The sequence below is a fragment of the Bison bison genome, unplaced genomic scaffold (assembly GCF_000754665.1).
Source record: "Bison bison bison isolate TAMUID 2011002044 unplaced genomic scaffold, Bison_UMD1.0 scf7180017864146, whole genome shotgun sequence".
Lineage (NCBI taxonomy): Eukaryota > Metazoa > Chordata > Mammalia > Artiodactyla > Bovidae > Bison > Bison bison.
In genome coordinates this window covers 2,999,809-3,008,785 of record NW_011494718.1, presented here as the reverse complement: position 1 = coordinate 3,008,785, position 8,977 = coordinate 2,999,809, and the positions used below count along the sequence as shown (strand labels likewise).

The 8,977-nt window shown below is 41.7% G+C and overlaps 1 protein-coding gene across 1 annotated transcript in view; it reads right to left on the bottom strand.

Annotated features, from left to right (window-relative positions):
* Positions 1-8,977, bottom strand: part of RNF175 (ring finger protein 175) — a 65,938-nt gene that overhangs the window by 43,323 nt on the left and 13,638 nt on the right. The window lies entirely within an intron of this gene.

Sequence of the window (8,977 nt, the reverse complement as noted above, 5' to 3'; positions counted from 1 at the left end):
ACAGAGCTGGACACGACTGAAGAGAATTGGCAGCAGCAGCAGCAGCAGCAGCAGACTTATCCTTTTCCTTCCCTGAGCAGCTTATTTTCTTTGCTTTTGCATTTGGATGTCATGTAACTGGAATCAGCATGTAGCCTTTTCATATTGGCTTGTTCCTCAGTGTCTTTTTGGGACTCGATAGCTTAAATCTTTTTCTGCTGACCAACATTCCATTGTACGGAGGTGCCACAGTTTGCTCATTGAGCCACATTTTAAAGCAGCAGAACCCAGGATTTTTGGTACCAGGGACTGGTTTTGTGTAGGACAGTTTTTCCATGGACAGAAGGTGGGAGGAGGGGTGATCTCAGGATGACTCATGCACATTCCATTTATTGTGCGCTTCATTTCTTTATTATTACATGAGTTCCACATCAGATCTTCAGACACTAGATCGTGGGAGCTGAGGATCCCTGTTTTAAAGGACATCTGGATCATTTCCAGTTTGGGGTGATTATGAATAAAGGTGCTGTAAATATTTTCATGCAGCTTTTTGTGTGAGGGTAGGTCTTCAGTTCAATCGGGTAAATTCCTAGTGGTTCGATCACTGAATAATATACTATGACCTTGTATCCTGCAACCTTGCTATAATAGTTATTATTATTATAGTATATAATAATATACTATACAAATAATGTTATTTATAAATAATATATTTATAGATATATACATATATTTATATGCATATAAATAATATGCATTTAGCTTTGTGGAAGACTGCCCAACTGCTTTCCACAGTGGTTTTATCATTTTGCATTCCCACTCAGCTAGAGTTCCTGCTGCTTCACATCCTTGTCAGCATTTGGTATTGTTAGATTTGAGCCATTATAATACCCTTACATTGGTAACTAATTGCAAGTTATTGTTTTAACTTGTAATTCCCTAATGACAAATGATGATGGGCTTCTTTTCATATGCTTATTTGCCATCTGTATATCTTGATGAGCTATCTTTTTAGGTATTTTGCCATTTAACTGAGTTGCTTTTTTATGATTGAGCTCTAAGTATATTTTGAATACATATTTGAATTTTTTTGAATATTTTGAATAGCAGTCCTTTATTAAGCATGTATTTTATAATTACTTTCTCCCAGTTTGTAGCTTGTCTTTTCATTCTCTTAACTGAATCTTTCACAGAGCACTTTTTACTTTAAATAAAATCCAACTTACCAATATTTTCTTTCCTGGATCTTGCTTTTGGTGTTATATCTAAAAACTCATCAATTTTTCCATTTTATCTTCTGAAAGTTTTACAGTTTCACATTTAGGTCCATGATCCACTTTGGGTTTATTTTTGTGAAATATGTAAGTTCTATGTCTGCTGCTAAGTCGCTTCAGTCGTGTCCTACTCTGTGCAGCCCCAGAGATGACAGCCCACCAGGCTCCCCCGTCCCTGGGATTCTCCAGGCAAGAACACTGGAGTGGGTTGCCATTTCCTTCTCCAATGCATGAAAGTGAAAAGTGAAAGGGAAGTCGCTCAGTCGTGTCCTACTCTGTGCAGCCCCAGAGATGACAGCCCACCAGGCTCCCCCGTCCCTGGGATTCTCCAGGCAAGAACACTGGAGTGGGTTGCCATTTCCTTCTCCAATGCATGAAAGTGAAAAGTGAAAGGGAAGTCGCTCAGTCGTGTCCGACTCTTAGCGACCCCATGGACTGCAGCCTACTAGGCCCCTCCATCCATGGGATTTTCCAGGCAAGAGTACTGGAGTGGGGTGCCATTGCCTTCTCCAAGTTCTATGTCTAGATTATTATTATTTTTTGCATATGAATGATCAACTTTTTCAGTACCATTTAAAGTAAAAGTATCCTTGTACCAAGAAAAAATATCCTTGCTCCACTGAATTGCCTTCACTCCTTTATCGTGGATCAGTTGACTATATCTATGGGGGTCTATTTATGGGCTCTCTCCTTTTTTCCATTGATCTATGTGTTCTTCCTTTCACCAAAACCACACTGTATTCATTACTACAGTTTTATAGTAAGTCTTGAAGTAGGGTAGTGTCAGTCCTCCAACACCGTTCTTCACTGTTGTGCTGTCTATTCTAGGTCATTTGCCTTTCCACATGAAGTGTAGAATCAGTTGATCAATGTTCACAAAACAGTTTGCTGGGATTTTGAATGGGATTACAGAACCTATAGATCAAGTTGGAAGGAATCAACAGCTTGAAAGTATTGAACTTTCCAATCCAGGAACACTGATTATATTTGCATTGACTTGAGACCTTCTCAGTTTTTGCATATAGCTCTTGTGAATATTTTGCTGGATTTATAAATAAGTATTTCCTTCTTTGGGTGCTATTGTAAATGATATTGTGTTTTAATTTCAAATTCCAATTATTCATTGCTAGCATATAAGAAAGTAATTGACTTTTTCATATTGACCTTGTATCCTGCAACCTTGCTATAATCACTTATTAATTCCAGGAAATGTCTGTTGATTTTTTGGGAGTTTTCCATATAGACAGTCATGTCATCCACAAACAGAGATGGTTTTATTTCTTCCTTCCCAATCTATATACCTTTTATTTCCTCTTTTTTTGTCTTATTGCACTAAAGCTAGGACTTCCAGTACAATGTCGAACTGGGGTGGTGAGAGGAGACATTCTCGCCTTCTTCCATATCTTAAGAGGAAATTATCCAGTTTCTCACCATTAAGTATGTTAGGTTAGGACAGGTTTTTGTAGATATTCTTATCAAGTTGAGAAAGTTCCCCTCTATTCCTAGTTTGCTGAGAGTTTTTATATGAATGAGTGTTGGACCTGTCAGATGCTTCTTCTACATCTATTGGTATAATCATGTAAATTTTCTTCCTTATCCTCTTGATGTGGTTGCTTACATAAGTTAATTTTTAATTGTTGAACCAGCCTTACCTACCTCGGACAAATTCCACTTGGTCATGGTGTATAATTCTTTTCATGCATGGTTTAATTCAATTTGCTAATATTTTGTTTAGGATTTTTATATTTATGTTCATGAGAGATGCTGGTCTAGAGTTTCTTTTTCTCATAATATCTTTATCTGGTTGAAGTATTAGGTTGAAGTGCTGGCCTCAAAGAATGAATTCTGATGTATTCTCTCTGCTTCTAATCTCTGGAGAGATTGTAGAGAATTGGTATCATTTCTTCCTTACATAGTTGGTAGAATTCATCAGTGAAATCATCTGGACTTGGTGCTTTTTGTTTTGGAAGGTTATTAATTGCTGATTCACTTTTTAAAAACAGACATTAATCAGATGATTTATTTCTCCTTGTGTGAGTTGTGGTATAGTTTGAGTTTTTCAAGGAATTAGTCTATATGTGGGCATAGGGTTGTTCATAATATTAATTTATTTTCTTTTATGTCCATGAGATCAGTAATAATGATCCTTTCTTCTGTTCTGATATTAGTAATATATATTCTCTCTCTTACTTTTCTTGGTTAACTGGCTAGAGGTTTATTAAATTTATTGATCTCCTCAAAGAACTAGCTTTTGAACCAGTCTTGAACTCCTCCTCTCAGCATGACTTGTAATTTTTCGTTGAGAAGTTCTTATTCAGGCTCTTATTTGGGTATTAAGAACCTTTAGTGTGGGGTTCTGTGTTAATCTGGCTGGACTAGCCCATAGGAGTGGGACTATGTTTGATATTTGCTCTGTGTCAGACTCTTCAATTTCCATTAGTACACTTGTTTGTGTCTCTCTTTTCGTCTTTGGTTTCCCTAAAAACTCATTGTAGTTTGTGTGGCTTGCAGCCCTTTTAGCCATAATGCACTGTTATACTGGACACCAGATGATGGGGTCCACCAGGAGGCAGTGGAAGCATTCTATCATTCTGTGTTTATCTTTCAGTGAGCTCCATCCCTGGAATATGACCTTCACAGGTGTTTCTGAACTTTTTGTTTTCCCATTAGGTGAGACAGGAAGGCTAGAAGGGCCTGGGGTTGGGTCATTTCCCTTTTTCTCCTAAGGCTAAGGCTCTTATCTTATCGGCTTTCTCTTATCGGCTAAGGCTCTGATAAATTCTTAGGTCTTTGTGGTGGCTAACACTTACTCAAAATGATTAATTTTCCCCTGCAAGCCTGTTGGAAACACAAAAATTTTCCTTGGCTTTTTACCATGAGAAGACCTGTTGGGGTTCCAGGAGGTAAAATCTACAAAAATATGAGGGGTCCCTAAGACTGTGGCCCCTGGAGGTTCCCGCTCTCACACTGGCCAGAACTCTGCTCCCAGCAATTCTTCCAAGTTACCCATTGAGCATTTCTTCCAGTCTATGGCTCTGGCAGCTTCTGTTCCCAATAAGCAGATCTTGGTTATGATTCCCTACATGCATCTGTTTTTCCAGATTTAGGGGTGATGGCTTTTCCTGGGAAACAATTCAAACAGGGACAGATTTTATTTTGGGAGGCTCCAAAATCACTGCAGATGGTGACTGCATCCATGAAATTAAAAGATGCTTGCCCCTTGGAAGAAAAGTTATGACAAGCCTAGACAGCATATTAAAAAGAAGAGACATTACTTTGCCAACAAAGGTCTGTATAATCGTAGTCAAAGTTATGATTTTTTTCAGTAGTCATGTATAGATGTGAGTTGATATCAGACTGAGCACTGAAGAACTGATGCTTTTGAACTGTGGTGCTGGAGAAGATCTTGAGAGTTCCTTGGACTGCAAGGAGATCAAACCAGTCAATTCTAAAGGAAATCAACCCTGAATATTCATTGGAAGGACTGATGCTGAAGCTGAAGCTCCAATAATTTGGCCACCTGATGTGAAGAACTGACTCATTGGAAAAGACCCTGATGCTAGGAAGGATTGAGGGCAGGAGGAGAAGGGGACAACAGAAGAAGAAATAGTTGGATGGCATCATGGACTCAATGGACATGAGTCTGAGCAAGTTTCGAGAGATGGAGAAGGACAGGGAAGCTTGGCGTGCTGCAGTCCATGGGGTCACAAAGCGTCGTACACAAGTGAGCGACTGAACAACAACAATTTTTCCTATGACCTCAGTTCTCTGATAAGTCCAGGAGAAGTCACTGATACTCAGCTTGTTCAGCTTTTTCCCTTGTAGCAAGTGATGATTTCAAGCTTTTTATGTATCAGAGCTGAAACCAGGAGGCCTTCCTATTTTTAAAAATGCCATCTTTTTAAAGATCAGAAAACTGAGGCTCACTGTGGTAAGCTGAGCAACTAGAGTTGTCTGACTTCTAAGCCAGAGCTCTTCTCTTCACAGCCTGCCCCTCATTCCTGGAAATACATCTCATAGAACCAGTCCAGGGAACACTCCCAGACAAAGCAGATGGCAGAGTAGGGGGGTATGGCAAGGCAGGATACACAGATGTGATATCTGAAAAAAACATTACATTCAAGTCTCCTAATGGAGAATGTAGATTAATGGGGGAGGGGTGGTATTCACTTTAGCTTTACAAAAGCATTCAGAAAAGCATTCTTTTATTAGTACACTGCTTTTACAGTGTATGGTTAAATTTACACAAATGTTATTTACAAGTTATAGCCCTTGAATGCATTCAGAGTCAACTGATGGTACTGAACATTCACTGTGCATCTAGAAATTCTCACAGGGAGATGTTCTCAGTCCCGAGTCTGGAAGGTGGGCTCTTATGTGCATGACGTGCTAAGTTGCTTCCGTCGTGTCTGACTCTTTGAAACCCCAGGGACCGTAGCCTGCCAGGCTTCTCTGTCCATGGGATTTTCGAAACAAGAATACTGGAGTGGGTTGCTGTGCCCTCCTCCAGGGAATCTTCCTGACCCAGGGATCCAATCTGAGTCTCTTATGTCTCCTGCATTGGCAGACGTGTTCTTAACCACTAGCGCCACCTGGGAAGCTCCTCTTATTTGCAGTGTTTACATTTTGCAGATAAGGAAAGTGTGATTCAGAGATATTGAAGGAATATCAATAGCCTTGATGTAAGAGAAAATAACTAATGAGGTTGGATTTTTGTTTCCTCTCTGCAACTAATTAGTTATGTGACCTTGACCAAGTTATTTAATTTCTCTGAACTATATTTCACAAAGGGAGTAAAAATTATCACCTCCCAGGGTAAGTTAGATAATGTACAAAAAGTACTTAATCACAACTGTAATAATATGTAACAGTTACATATAAATTTATATATGGTATTTCATATATATTTTATAGTAATAATTATTATGGAGTAACTATTATAGTATATTATTATATTATACTATATTATAGTAATTATAGTTAATATGTTATATATAATGATATATTATTAATGTATTGGTGAAGGTTACAGCATCAATTCATGAAACTTCATCAAAAACTTCACTATATGGTCTCTTGTAAAAAGAGCCAGGAGCTTCCTGAACCTTATAAACATGTTAAAAGCTCTAGTTCTGGTAGGTCCTACATAATCTTAAATGCCAAAAGAAACAAGTTAAAAGTGTGCTTAGTCACTCAGCTATGTCTGACTCATCATGACCCCATGGACTGCAGACCGCCAGGCTCCTCTGTCCATGGGGATTCTCCAGGCAAGAATACTGGAGTGGGTTGCCATGCCCTCCTCCAGGGGATCTTCCCAACTCAGGGATCGAACCCAGGTCTCCCGCAATGCAGGTAGATTCTTTACCATTTGCGCCACCAGGGAAGCCCAAGTTAAAAGTTAGGTTATATGTTAAAAACAAGTTGGGTTATTTTTGGATGACAAAGCTGTTTAGGTCAGCTTTTATGGAAACATGTCCATCAAATTTCATACCAAAGATGTTAACCTGAATAGGCCATTAGATCCAGATTTTTGGATACAGTTCATGCAAACCACAGTAAGAGAGCTGGAAACCAGTGCTGGAGTCAGCTACAGGTGCTCTGGGAACTATTACCAGCCCCAGTGTTTGCAGATGTCACCAAGGGCTCCTGAGACGGCCGAGTTCTGATGACGGCTCTGGCAGTGAACCTCCAAGAAGATACACAGAGCAAGGGGTGAAGCCAAAGCATTGGCAGGGGAATGGTCAGCCTCACACGCTGGCTCTTACCTTGAGCCAAGACTGTCATCAGAGACACACAGGGTCTCTCCACCTGTTCCTGTGGGGCCATGCAATAACAGTAGATGGACTATGATGGGCAAAGAAGTAGAGAACATTCTAGAGGCCAGCTGTATCTTTGTGCTAACCCAGAACGGTTCCTTTGGCACCACCACAAGACCCAAATCTGTGCTTGACCACTGAAGGCATCCTTAGGCTCCTGGCTTTGTCAGAATGGGTCCCCCTAAGAGATGCAACAATCACAGTCACCTGGTTACCTCCAAGGTATCCTCAGGACCACAGAGCACATCTGAGCAGACATAAAATAGTGCAGCTGTGTGGCAGGACACAGTAACAGCACCTCAGGGAGAAGGGGAGTGACTGCGGGAGCCCAGTTCTGGGGGGCAGAGCACAGGCAAAAGCAAGGTCCCTGGAGAGGCGTTCTGGGCAGTACAGCTTGTGCAGTGGGCATCGGGAAGCCCCTGGGGAGGCCACTCCCGCCGGCCGACAGCTGTAGCCAGCCACCGAGGCTCAGAACCGCCAGCAGCAGCAAGTCCTCCAAGGGGCCCCTGACTGCTCATGGGCGGCTGCGTCGCTGGTGCAGCCAGCATGTGAAGCTCCACAGTGGTGGAGGCAGCGGCAGCTTCAGCTTCGATATGAGCAACCTCATCAGACACGAGGACAGATCCTTTCTAGCATGAGGTACCTCAAAAATCACCAAATAAAAATGGCAGAGGAGTGGTGGGATACAGTTCAAGTCAGTTGGCTCATGTGGTGTTTCCTTTCAAAGGGGATTTCTTTCTAAGTAAATCTACATCTGTGTCTTCGTGGAAACTGAACTCATACCAACTCAGAGGTAATTATCAGTTATAAAGGAAGGATGGAACAGGGCTACAAACCCTTTCCTTAAGAATCCAGGTTTCTTTTTAAGGACTCTGGAAATTCTATGCTAGGTATTTCCATTTTGAAGATAAGGAAACCATATATTTAAGGGGCTTTTTCTTTGATATGAGAGAGAATAACTAATGAGGTTTGATCCTACTCTCCTTCATTGAAGAAAATTCATTCAAGTGGAATATAGAGGGTGTTCATTTTAATCTACAGGACAGTGGTGACATGACAGCACACGGATGCATTTGTTTAAAAAACAAACGGAAATCTCCTGAGATTCCCCTTTCTAAATAAAATGGTCAAAATTAACTTAGATTTACATATTAGAGGAAACTTAGAAGAATTCTTTTCAGTCCCATGCTACGTAGGAAACAATTTTTATGATAGGCGGAAAGAAAATAAAATACTTGTCTAAGCCAGCACTTCATTTGTCACAGGCAAGTTTTCTGACACAGTGACCAGTCTGAGACCCAGGGCCACGGACAGCGTGAACTGCAGGCCCTTCTCCAGCGTCTCCCCACCCAGCCCATTCTCAGGCCTGCATCGCTGGTTCTCAGAGTGCCATCCCTGGACCAGAAACGTCTGTACCACTTGGGAACTCGTTCAACGTGCAAGTTATTTGGCCTACATTGAGTGAAAAAACTCTGGGGGTGGGACCTGGGCATCTCATTTGACGAGTCCCCCAGCTGATTCTGCTGCACCCGGGGCAGTGAGCAGCTCTGCTCTCAGCATGGCAGCGCCTGTCTCAGGTCCAACAAGCCCAGGCCACGACTGAGGCCATGAGATGGGGAGGTTCCAGTGGGCGTGCCGGGTGGGAGGGGTCTGTGACAACAGGGTCCTGCTTTTCCACGCCCCCCTGGGGACAGAAACCATCCACGCCAAGACAGTTTAATGCTGATGAAGCCAAGTTAGACAGCCTCAGCCTTTTGTTTCTGCCATTCCTAATCCTCCTGTCCTGGGCCATTGGCAGAAATAGTTCAGCCCAAAAGGAAAGTAGGCTTACTTAAGCCTGGGTTTCTCAGCCTTGGCACCACTGGTGTTTCTGTCATGAGGAGCTGTTCTTGCGTGTGGAGCGGCATC